The sequence below is a fragment of the Nerophis lumbriciformis genome, linkage group LG35 (assembly GCF_033978685.3).
Source record: "Nerophis lumbriciformis linkage group LG35, RoL_Nlum_v2.1, whole genome shotgun sequence".
In the NCBI taxonomy this organism is placed as follows: domain Eukaryota; kingdom Metazoa; phylum Chordata; class Actinopteri; order Syngnathiformes; family Syngnathidae; genus Nerophis; species Nerophis lumbriciformis.
The window spans coordinates 18,686,727-18,700,000 of NC_084582.2; the positions used below are offsets into that span (position 1 = coordinate 18,686,727).

A 13,274-nucleotide genomic window follows, 5' to 3' on the forward strand; every position below is an offset into this window, starting at 1 on the left:
ACAACACCGGGGGCCACATGCGGCCCATTAAGCTTTTCAATCTGGCCCGCCGGACATTCCCAAATATTTTTTTTAGATCTTTAAGATGGAAACTGTAGCTGCCATTATTATGTGCAGTGATGTTTTCTAATGATCGTAAGTCTTGAACTCCATCCATCCATCCATCTTCTTCCGCTTATCCGAGGTCGGGTCGCGGGGGCAGCAGCCTAAGCAGGGAAGCCCAGACTTCCCTCTCCCCAGCCACTTCGTCCAGCTCTTCCTGTGGGACCCCGAGGCGTTCCCAGGCCAGCCGGGAGACATAGTCTTCCCAACGTGTCCTGGGTCTTCCCCGCGGCCTCCTACCGGTCGGACGTGCCCTAAACACCTCCATAGGGAGGCGTTCGGGTGGCATCTTTATAAATAAAGTTGATTTGATTTGATTTGATCCTGACCAGATGCCCGAACCACCTCATCTGGCTCCTCTCGATGTGGAGGAGCAGTGGCTTTACTTTGAGCTCCTCCCGGATGGCAGAGCTTCTCACCCTATCTCTAAGGGAGAGCCCCGCCACCCGGCGGAGGAAACTCATTTCGGCCGCTAGGAATCTGTGCTTTTGGATGATATACTAGTTACTATGGTAATCTAATTAGTTACTATGGTAATCTAATTAGTTACCATGGTCATCTAATTAGTTACTATGGTAATCTACGTTACAGCAGCTCAGACGAGGCACCAAGCAGTGTTGGCGGGAAGCGTTTCCACAGACGCGGAAGGAGATTTTCACAACAAAGTTCTAAAGCTTAGTGATATATCAGATACATCAGATTGTAGGTGCGGTTTATTTGTACCCTTCGCATTCATATTTCACAGTTTGTTGAATTTTTGTTGCGTTTCACTTGATTGTAAAATATGTCGATCGAAAGGGGGTGTGACATTCATATTTTGTCAATATTCAGTGTTTTATCGTTCATAGAAACATGTAAAATTCCATTACGTTTTTTTAAGGAGGTCTGTCATAACGTTTTTAGCATTCAATCAGACATTATTGTGAGGTTTTGTATTAGTGTCCCTAAAAATAGATATACCGGCCCCCAAACACATTTCTTTCCCTCTAAATGTGGCCCCCGAGTCAAAATAATTGCCCAGGCCTGTACTAAGGTCATGAGCAGAGGATTGTGTCTTATAAGTGTCATGACTTGCTCCTGGGATTTAGTTTTTCTCGAAGGCAACGGAAAGTTGGCTCGGGCGAGACGGGAATGAAGGTACATTTTTATTTAAACACTATAAATACAAAAGGGGCGCACAATGGCGGAGAACAAACTATGAAACCAAACACTTGCACAAAGGCAAAAACTATGAACAACAAAAAACACTAACTGTGGCAATAATAAACAAAACTTACTTGGCATGGACAAAAAGGAACAGCGTGAACGATGGACATGAAAAAAGTGTCAGAAATGTGTAGAGCATAAATGTGGGGATGTCACCAGAAAGACAAACTGAAAAACAATGAGCTTAAGTACTACAGACATGATTAACGAAAACAGGTGCGTGACTCAAAACGTGAAACAGGTGCGCGACGTGACAGGTGAAAACTAATGGGTTGCAATGGTGACAAACAAGAGTGCACAATGAGTCCAAACGTGGAACAGGTGAAACTAATGGGTAATCATGGAAACAAGACAAGGGAGTGAAAAGCCAGAAACTAAAGAGTCCAATAACTAAACAAAACATGACTAAGACAAAACATGATTACACAGACATGACAATAAGTGAGCCAAGTAAGGAGCACAAACCATTTAGTGTGACTGTCTTCATGATGAAGCAGAATATGTGATGATTATCAGAACGGCCACAATACTGGGAGGAGAAAATGCATACATATCATTGGGCACGTGCAATTTGATTTATTAAGACTAAAACTGTTCTGCAGGAGGGGACAGCGCTGCAAAATCAGCTGGGCAGAGAATCCTTTGTCCTATCTGTGTGAGTGAAGAAATATAGACTGTTATACTGTAAATGAAAAATATTAGACGTATTGTCTTTTAAGCAATATAATTGTATTATTTTATAGATACTGGATGATTTAAGGGGCTAATCAAAACAAATTCAATTGATGCATTTTTTTGCGTTTGGATCATTCCAGACACAATAACACTGACATGAATGTGGAGGGAAATTAGTGTTTCCATGGACACATAATGCCAGTAGTACATGCAAAAAACCCAGTTAAAGTACCAGTAGAGTGGACAATCAAGTTGACTTTATATACTTAATTGTGTTTCATTGTATCCATTAAACGATATCTATAAACCATAAACATCACAAAATGCCACAAACTTAGTTAGCCATTTTGAATATTCCGCTCCGTACGTCTTTGGTCATTTCCGTAGATAGACGTCAATGGAGAAACACTTCTGCTCTCTGACCATAGTATCAGATCAGTCATACTGGAAATACGCAAAAATGAGAGAGAGATGTGCTGTCTTTCATTCCCAATCCCTATATAAGACATGAACATATATGTTTTTCTTTTGTTATGCATTCTAAGTTGTAAATAAATGGAAATAAATGAACATCGTAGCAGTCTGCATCCTAATAACAGCAGACCTTTTATAGTAAGTGATGTTTTATTATGTTTGTTGGCTCTCATGAAGTCTGCAGTGAGTAATAATCACTCATGAGAAAGCAAAAAAAAACAAATGTTGTTATGCGTTTTTAAAATGAATGCACCACGTAAGCTTAACATGAGCAAAGTACGTAAATATTAAATGTTTTTATAAATGTGCCCCTTACTACATTACATATATACTTACATCATGTACTAAATATAAAACCTGAATGGAGGTGTTTGGGTGTTTGTTTAAGAGCTTTGTAGGCGGAATTGCACTGCTCCTAAAGGTACCATTGTAAGCCCTCCTTTGATCGCATTTATTTAATGTAAAAATAAATAAAAAAATAACATCCATCGTCATGTCTTTCATAATGATTTTGAACGATAGGTAAAATTCCAAAAAAAGTGCAGTTCCGCTTTAACCTCTACCGTCCTTATTTTTAAAAGTGTTCAACTTTATAGAAAGTCTGCCGTTCTTAAATCCAATGTTTTACTTTTTCTAATATTGATGAAATTAATCAGTGCTCTTTTAACATGATCTTGCATTGATACCTATCTTCCCAAAGGTAAACTTGCAGAGCACAGATCAATTACCCTGACTCTCGCCAAATCCTTGTAGTTCGCTGAGTTCCACACAAGGATCTGGGCTCGAGGGCAATGCAAACTCCTTCAAGATAGCAAAAAATAATGAACCAATCAGGATCGCCGGCGGGACTTTATAGATGTGACGTCGTGCCGAAGCGACTGTTTGATTCAAACAACAATGGCGGCACGCAGCGAGGAGTCGTGTGCTGACATTGATTCTGCATATTTTCTTTGCACAAACGACATCGATCGTCTACTGACATTGCTGCGTTTTTTCATTAAAACTTCTCCAATTTTTCGCTCTGTCGTTATCAAACATGTCCGCTGTTCTGTTTTGGATTTCCCAGCGTCGCTCTCATCAGCGTCACGGGTTGATTTTGATGCGAGTGGTTGAAGTAGCACGTCATTCAAGATAACAGACAAGGGGTTTATCCAATCACATACAATGATTTTTTTTACAAGGCCCCGCCTTCTGAAATACATCTATTGAGAAGTCCCAGATCCTTGTGTGGAGCTCAGCGAACTACAAGGATCTGGCGTACGTTTGTAGTTAAACATTTAACATTTGACATTTCAAACAATTTTGAACAGAAATAGTTCATGCACATTCAGATAAATTCTTCAAAATTACAATAAAAAAAAAATTTGGCCGGGGTCGGGCTGTATATATGCGCACTAATTGACTGAAAGAGCACGCACTTGGCGCGATGATGTCATGTTATCAATGGAAAAATGCATTTTTAAACAATATGATTTGCCTGAGCGGCTAGGAGACCCCGAGAGTAACAAGCGGTTGCCTTGTTGCCTTTCTATTAAGAACAATACACTAGTTTTTAGTGTAAATTTGCTGGTTTCAAGAAATGTAATGCCAAGCGCATATCATTATGTCAAGATAATGGCACTAGCATTTACTTCATTAAGAATATTTTTCAACATATTGAGAAAAAAGGTCTCATATTTGTTTTTTCTATCAAGAAAAGTGCACTTGTTATTAGTGAGAATACACTTATTTTAAGCTATTTTTGGGTTAATTGAAGTTAGCTAATTTTACTTGTTTTGGAAAGTCTTGACAAGCCAAATTTTCTTGTTCTATTGGCAGATAATTTTGCTTAGTTCCAAGTAAAATACCCCTCATTTTTGTATTTTTTTCTCTTGTTTTTGAACACTGACTTTTTGCAGTGTTACGGTATGTTTGCAATGAAAACACAATAAAAATACATTTATAGACAATATTTCAAAATAATTCCCAGCAATAGACTAGGGTTGTATGGTATACCGGTATTGGTATAGTACCGCGATACTAATGAATCATATTCGGTACTATACCGCCTCTAAAAAGTACCGGTGTTGTAGCTACTTCTAAATCACTAATCCTCGCCTTCATGGCAACAAAGAAAGTACGTTTCTTACAAGCATCATCCCTGCAGCACGAGGAATAGCTAAACATCCTACACTACACACCATTAGTGGATCTACACCTGACATCCACTGTAATGATACCAAGTACAGGAGCGTATCTAGTCGATACTACCATGATTACATCAATATTTTTTAGCATCACAAAATCTTTTTTCGCTTAAAAAAAAATTATATTATGTTTATAAACTCAGGAAATACGTCCCTGGACACATGAGGACTTTGAATATGACCAATGTATGATCCTGTGACTACTTGGTATCAGATTGCTACCTAAATGTGTGGTATCATCAAAAACTAATGTAAAGCATCCAAACAACAGAAGAATAAGTGATTTTTACATGTTAACAGAAGTGTAGATAGAACATGTCAAAAGAGAAAGTAAGCAGATATTAACAGTAAATGAACAAGTAGTTTAATAATTAATTTTCTACCACTTGTCTTTAATAATTTTGACAAAATAATGGAATAATAAATGACACAATATGTTACTGCATATGTCAGCAGACTAAATTAGGAGCCTTTGTTTGCTTACTTACTAATAAAAGACAAGTTGTCTTGTATGTTCACTATTTTATTTAAGGACAAACTTGCAATAAGAAACAAATGTTTAATGTACCGTAAGATTTTTTGTTAAAATAAAGCTAATAATGCATTTTTTTTGTGGTCCCTTTTATTTAGAAAAGTATCGAAAAGTACCGAAGAGTATCGAAATACATTTTGGTACCGGTACCAAAATATTGGTATCGGGACAACACTACAATAGAGTAATGTTTGTGTAAATGTAAGTGATTCTGGTCCACATATTGCACTATAAATGATTATTTCCTTGATTTAAAAAAAAGTTTAAAAAAACAGAGAAAAAAACAACTAACTACAACAACGAGCCAGTATTTTGAATGACTCCCTTAAAAAGGAACAGCCCCTATAGATGTAGCTCCATTCAAAGAGCCATAAATCCCATCCTAGTATCCTTCAATTGTTTTGTATGTATCCCTCTGTGGAAAAAGTTTGGACATCCTTGCCATTTACTGTGACAATGTTTGAATACGGCTGCATTTGCACTAGAACAATGTAAGGAAACTAACGCACCTTTTCACTGATGGTATAGCCATGTCTTTGGTGCTGGAAAAGAACTCCACCTCAAGTTCTTCTGTCTGTAAGTCGTCCATGAACCTGTGTGATCGAGATAGGCAGCAGCTGTTGACAGGTAAAGCCAGCATCAGTGTTGCGTGCATAAAGCAACACTTAACCTGGTCACTGACAAAACCCCCCCACTAATGTCGTTTCTGCTCAGGTTCAATCACAAGAACTGATAAGTTGATGCACGTGTTTGTTTTGTTGCAATGCATTGATTTGACTTGGGAAGAATTCAGCAAAAGCTATCTCTCTGTCACACACATCACAGATTGCATGTAAACATTAACACTGACATTTACTTAACTAGGCTATAAAGAAGTTAGTTAATCGCTGTACAGAGATTCAGCTATTGAATAATTAGTCAAAGTTAATGGTTAATTTCTCACTGTTCTTTAAACTAAACAGAGGGTTGCTAATTCTGCGGGTTACACAAAGCAGCCATGCAACACATTAGGACACTATAAGAAATCCTAGCAAGTGTTACTTCAGTCAAAAACCATACTACTGTATATTCGTATGAATTATATAAAGAGGTTTCTACTTTGCTCCATATACATTAAAGCATCGGGAGTTTGTATGCAACACGAGAAAGAGGACTAAACTTCTGTCTGTGATCTACTGAGGTCCCATGAAAAAAAATAAAAATAAACAAGGCATAGCTACCTTAGTGAGATCAAAAAACATGCCTGGTGCCACACTTGAGAACTTCCCACATGCTCCGGGCCTCTGCATGCTGGCTGTCTTTTTTGAAGGCAGCTGCAACAGCCATTGAATCTCAGCTCTTTGAAGACAAAATACATCTGGAAAATGTCATCTAAATTAGGGGGACAAAAAGAAGAGAGGGGATTACCACACATTTGGCTAAATTGGTCAAAAATAATCCAATAATGGTTCTGGATCTGGATCGAAATATGTTCTCAACGGGAGTCTGCCTAAAGAGGACATTTTCTCTAAAGTCAAGTGCCCCTGGTGCAACACACAATTCAGAAATTGACCAACATTTTTGGGAAAATGAAGTTGTAAAAGTGCTCAGATTATAAACTGCCATATTTGATTGAATGACATCACACAAAATGTTCAAATTTAGCAAGACCTCAGGTCAGCAAACACAAAGGTTTAGACTCAACTTAGTTTTGTGGCAACTTGTACCATAGTCCTTCAACTTACGAGTTTAAATGGTTCTGTGACGCAACTGTTAACACAGAACATGTGTATCTCAAATCAATGTCTCTCATTGGGAATGAACTGAAATGAATGTATTGGTGCTTGACCCTCGTCCCCAAAACAACACACTTTTTACATGTAAAAGACAACCAAACTTTAAAATAAGAAATATTGAATAAAAACAATGCTATATATGTTGTACAAACAACTGCAGTAGTTGTTTACTTTATGAAGTAATATAATAATAATGTTCTGCATTTACCTTGGAGAGTGGACTTCTACAGTATATCCTTCCAGTTGCTTCGCCGTTAAACACACCATCAGCAGCTTCTCCATATTTTCATGAATAAATGTCCATCGTATAGATATTTCAATATTATTTGCTGGCTTTAGACTCATTCTGATTCAGTATGATGCAGACTGGAAGTGATACACCAAGTCGATGTTCTAGTGTAATTAAAGACACATACTTCACTTCTTCTTCTCACCACTGTTTTTCACACTCAATATCTTCCTTCCAATGCTTGGAAAAACAAACTGTTGATCTCTAGCTATAAGCCAATGTTAGCAAGTAAGACCAGATGTTTTGCTACGCCAACTAATATTCGGAATACTTGTAACTCAAATTTTTGCTTTTTAATAACTTAAAGAATAACAATTAACCAAGAGACAGCTCTTATCTCAAAACACTTTTAGGTCGGGGCACTCATAAATTGAGGTACCACTGTATTCTAAATGTAATAGGAAGGGCTTTAGGAACCTGCCAGTCAGAGTTCAGGGTTAGCTGCGCCGGTAAAAGGCAGAGCGTGATGATGCAACCTCTCTTTGACAGCTTCCAGTTTGAACCATGGCTTGAGTGGAGTGCGTGAGACGCCGAAACATCAGAGCTTGGACGCACATCCAGCTGTCTTTGACGCAAATGTAAATTGGCACCTACACTTGTAATTTGTTTTAGGCCTATCTCATCTTGTGTCACTTTTTTAGTAAAAGATGTTGTGGTGGACTAGGGGAGATGTCCATGAACAAATGACCCTGGCCAAGGTAATTGTCATCCTAATTTCTGTATTCATTTGGTTTTATTCGATTATCTTCCAAATGTAGGATGCTTGTATTTTGTAGGATTGTTTTACTGTGCACCATTTTAACCTGTCACTGATTTTTATCCCACTATTTTAACTGTTGTATGTATTAAACATAAAACATTTTACTAACCCATTTAAAGTTAGTCAGTTGGCACTTTAATTCAATTATGGGATTTGTGAAATAGTTAAATTATTATCCGGTGCTGTTATTTTAAGGCTTAGTTATATTCTGCAGTGTATTCCTCTATATTTGCAGTGTGTTTTTTTTAGTGTGACAACAATTGTGTTTCATTCTATTTAGGTATTTTATAATAGTACAGGTTTAAATTCAGAGCTACACTTAAACTATTGTATTTTAACTACCGTATTTTTCGGAGTATAAGTCGCTCCGGAGTATAAGTCGCACCGGCCGAAAATGCATAATAAAGAAGGAAAAAAACATATATAAGTCGCACTGGAGTATAAGTCTAATTTTTGGGGGAAATGTATTTGATAAAACCCAACACCAAGAATAGACATTTGAAAGGCAATTTAAAATAAATAAAGAATAGTGAACAACAGGCTGAATAAGTGTATGTTATACGACGCATAAATAACCAACTGAGAACGTGCCTGGTATGTTAACATAACATATTATGGTAATAGTCATTCAAATAACTTTAACATATAGAACATGCTATACGTTTACCAAACAATCTGTCACTCCTAATCGCTAAATCCCATGAAATCTTATATGTCTAGTCTCTTACGTGAATGAGCTAAATAATATTATTTGATATTTTACGGGAATGTGTTAATAATTTCACACATAAGTCGCTCCTGAGTATAAGTCGCACCTCCGGCCAAACTATGAAAAAAACTGCGACTTATAGTCCGAAAAATACAGTACTAAGTGTCTTGTGTTTCTATATGAAATAAATGTACCAAACTAAAGTTCAGCCTCCTCCAGTTAATTCTACCTACCTGTTTGTGCTGTATTATACAGTAGTTCTAGCTGCTTTTATTACCCACACCTGCTTAGAACTACTATATAAAAAAGGCTCAACAAGTGGTGTCAAGTTAGTAAAAGTGCAATTGTTCAATTCAAACCTCTGTGCCATTGAGAGATCGTCAGGAACTTATTCAATTTCACTTAATTTCTCCAAGAATTAAGGTCCTGGGTTCGATCATGGGCTCTGGATCTTTCTGTGTGGAGTTTGCATGTTCCCTCCGTGACTGCGTGGGTTCCCTCCGGGTACTCCGGCTTTCTCCAACCTCCAAAGACATGCACCTGGGGATAGGTTGATTGGCAACACTAAATTGGCCCTAGTGTGTGAATGTGAGTGTGAATGTTGTCTGTCTATCTGTGTTGGCCCTGTGATGAGGTGGCAACTTGTCCATGGTCTACCCCGCCTTCCGCCCATGTGCAGCTGGGAAAGGCTCCAGCACCCCCGCGACCCCGTAAGGGAAAAGCGGTAGAAAATGGATGGATGATTATTTATTTACTACACATATTGCATCTTTGTACATCTATCTATCCATGCCTGGGACGTATAGTGACAGGCAGAACAATTGAATGCTCTTCCACTAGATGGCAGAAAGTACATAATGAACTGAATGTGCCTTATAATCAGAGGTGTTTGCACAATAAATGTTGGGAAACACTGACCTTAATAATTAGACAGACACACATTGTATTGATATTTGTGATCTTTAAAAAAAAAATCACCTTTTATGTAGGTTACTTTAAAATGACTTTTTGTAGCACTTGGGTGGCGTTTGAAAATGTTGAAAAGTGAGATACATGAGGCGGATCAGGTTGTGAGCGAGGCTTGTCACACGACCGGTCATTCATGAGACACATATAGACACACAACCATTCACTTTCACATTCACGCAGTCAGAGACAAAACCAATTCCACACTGACTAAACAAAAATCTGCTGAGTATACCACTACACTATCACCAACGAAATTAACTGCCTGCCATGATCGCTAACCGGCATGGTGTTCAACCCTAGTATGTTTACTGCAGAACCGTACAGCAGGTGTGATGTTCTGTATCTGAGAGGCCCATCAGGTCCGACATGAGGCTGGCTGCAGCCGTGCATGCAGTCTCTTGACAGGACATTGAAGCAATGAATCACATACGCAGGGTGCAGCATGCTGGGTGAAAGCCTGACAGGTGATTCATGAAAGGTTGGCTGTGTAACTGAAGCCTAATACCTCATCATTTTGATACTAGGTTGCAAAGTAAATGCAGGTTATCCGGTACCTTCCATCTGCTGCACCGTCTGTTTGCCTTAGAAGGCTACAAGAAGATTGTCTGATGGTGATAAATAACACCATTCTCCTGAACTATCTGGGATTGCTCATTACTATTAGTACACTTTACTCCACCATCAGTGGTCCATTTGTGATTATGGAACCAACAAAACTACACTTATTGTAAATACAACAGTCACATACTTCAAATAAGTGTTAAGTTTTATCATCACACGAACGTGTCCTAAATAGTCAGGTCTAGACATTGATAAACCAACTTCCATCTAGGTCAGAGGTCTGCAACCTTTACTATCAAAAGAGACATTTTGCTGTCTCTTCCACTAAAGAAACATGGTATAAAGTCACAAAATGTGACAGCTTATAAAGTTGTTTTTACTTTACAGGAAAAGCAATCTGTCCAGGTGAAATTAAACATTCTTTTTCCCTATAAGATTTGTCTTTTTTTGGCAGGTATTCATGGTTAGCTTACCCAAGGGGTTGCACACTAGAGAAGCTGAACTGAACACACAGGCTTCCAGTCTTTTTTACTCGCCTTCCTTGCACCTCAGAACTCAGCTTGTGTGCATTCACACACTCACAGACGAATTATAGAACTCTTTTTAAAAACGCAAACAAGGAGGCAGAAGAGCCAAATGCGGCCCAAGAGCTTTGGGTTGCAGACCCCTACATTTCCTATTTATTAGATTTATGTATTGTTTAAAATGTTGTACAGCGGAACCTCAGTTGTATTCATTAATCGTTTTCTAAAGGTTCACTGGAGACTTTTTTTTCCCATAACAAATAATGTAAATCCAATTAATCTGTCAAGTATAACCACAAAACACATTTTATAGAGCATAATTATAGTTTTACAGGAAGAAAAAAATGTGAAATACATAAAAATGATGAATGAAATGGACAAATAAATATTTAACATCACTTTTACCTCTGTTTTAAGACGGTTTTAAATTCAATTGTGTTTAACATTTTTTACCTTCAAAGTTGGAAGTCGGAGCTGGGAACGACATCAAAGCCGAGTTATGGCGGTCCAGTCACGAAGTTAGAAATCAAGATGGCCAAACCCACAAAAGCTATTCTTTAAGGTATGCAAATAAACATTTACAGAATATTTATGTGTAAATAACTCTATTTTACAAAATATACTGTATATCTGTGGCTTATAGTCCGGTGTGGCTAATATATGGGAAAACATGTTCTTCTATAATTCAGTGGGTGAGGCTTACATACCGGTGTGCTTTAAAGTCCGGAAAATACAGTATAAGTGATATAGTATACACACAACGTGAAAAAAGTAATTTACATTACCATATATAAAGTCCAACAATACAACATATAAGGCTGATCTAGTGTGACAAAAATTAGACAAAAAGTTAAAGTACCAATGATTCAACACACATACGAGGTGTGGCGAAATTATTCTCTGCATTTGAGCCATCACCCTTGATCACCCCCTGGGAGGTGAGGGGAGCAGTGGGCATTTGGTGATTTAACCCCCAATTCCAACCCTTGATGCTGAGTGCCAAGCAGGGAGGTAATGGGTCCCATTTTTATAGTCTTTGGTATGACTCGGCCAGGGTTTCAACTCACAACCTACCGATCTCAGGGCGGACACTCTAACCACTAGGCCACTGAGTAGGTAAAAAGTTCATGTGCGCGGTCACCGAACCCTCCTTTAGTGATTTTTTTTTTTTTTTTTTTTAGACAAAGTTATGTTTTTTTTTACTGGTGCACAAAATGAACCAATTTTTGTTCAAAGAACAAAACCAACACAGTGCATAAACTCACAAAAAATTACACACCTGCAAATCAGTCTGACTTCTGCTGTTGCCGTATCCACAATACGCCGATAGGGAGAAGTTTTTATTCACACGATGAGTCGGGTGTGTCTTGACCTCCGCAGAACCCCTGAGGCCGACTCACCGAACCCCCAGGGTTCGATCGAACCCAGTTTAAGAACCACTGGTATAAGCCCACCCGGGGGTGCTGAGAACTTTCCGACTTTCTGAGTGAGAAATTTGACCTTGGGGGGTATTCCAGTCAACACTACTGACTAGGAAATTGAAAATTCCGACTTTCCAGGATAATTGTAACGCACAATGGGTTACCAACATTTTTTCATTATGTGGAATTAAACGTAGGGCACACGTACAAATTTATGTTTGGCCGTACGATAACCGAGACTGAATAGCAATACCAAGGCAACATTTTTTATTCAAAACTAAATCATATGAAAAGTAGGCCGTATGAAAACCCAGGTACCCTTGGCATATTGTGTTTCTCTTTTTTGGAAGGGTTGACTGTAATCAAATGTTGTACTTTTTAAGCGTAATCACAAATTAAGCTTCTTGTGTATTTTGTACCACTGTATGATGTGGAAGTCATCAGGTTGGAGTGTTTTGAAGTTTTCTCGTGCACAGGTACGAAATCCTTAAAATTTCTAACATCCCAACTTCAGGATGTCTATGTATTGCAACTTGCCGGGTGTCAGGCTGTAATCGGTGACCACTCCAATACTGCTTTTTCTTTCATACCTCAGCCAAAATTTAAGAACGTAAGAATTGTAAAGCTAAACATGAGTAAGGCAGCAATTTTTTATTTTTTATTTTGGGGAACTAAAAACCTTCATCACGGCCACTTTGCCCTCAAAGCCTTCCTGTATATAGACACTTAGTCCCTGAGTTTGGAAACAATAACATAAACCACCAAAAAAGGCATTTTGATAATAAGAACAAGGATAATAAAAAATATCAATCTAATCATTTTAGTATCATTTATATTCTGATAGCATACTGGTGTCAATAGTATCGACATCTGAATCAATCACCTTCCTGCTTGGTGTGTGTGCGTGTGTGTGTGTGTGTGTGTGTGTGTGTAGCATGCTTAGCCATTCATTTTCCTCTTGTCCTCCAGTGATAATGACCTTGGAAAAAACTTTTTTAAATTTTTCAACCTGGTCTATCTTAGAAGCACTGTGGATAAATGACACGTTCGAGCCGGTGTTCTGGCGAGACAATTCATGCAACTCCTGCATG

General features: G+C 38.2%; 1 long non-coding RNA gene across 2 annotated transcripts in view; it reads right to left on the reverse strand.

The window, feature by feature from the left end:
* Window positions 1–1,360: 1,360 nt before the first annotated feature.
* Window positions 1,361–13,274, reverse strand: part of LOC133575087 (uncharacterized) — a 42,720-nt gene continuing 30,806 nt past the window's right edge. Inside the window, exons 2-4 of one of the 2 annotated variants that reach the window (XR_009811460.1) lie at window positions 6,396–6,546; window positions 5,685–5,768; window positions 1,361–1,959 (exon numbers count right to left, since the gene is read on the reverse strand). This is a non-coding gene — a long non-coding RNA (uncharacterized lncRNA). Of the gene's footprint in view, window positions 1,960–5,684; window positions 5,793–6,395; window positions 6,547–13,274 lie in introns of both variants that reach the window. The other variant, XR_009811461.1, reaches the window with a different exon arrangement.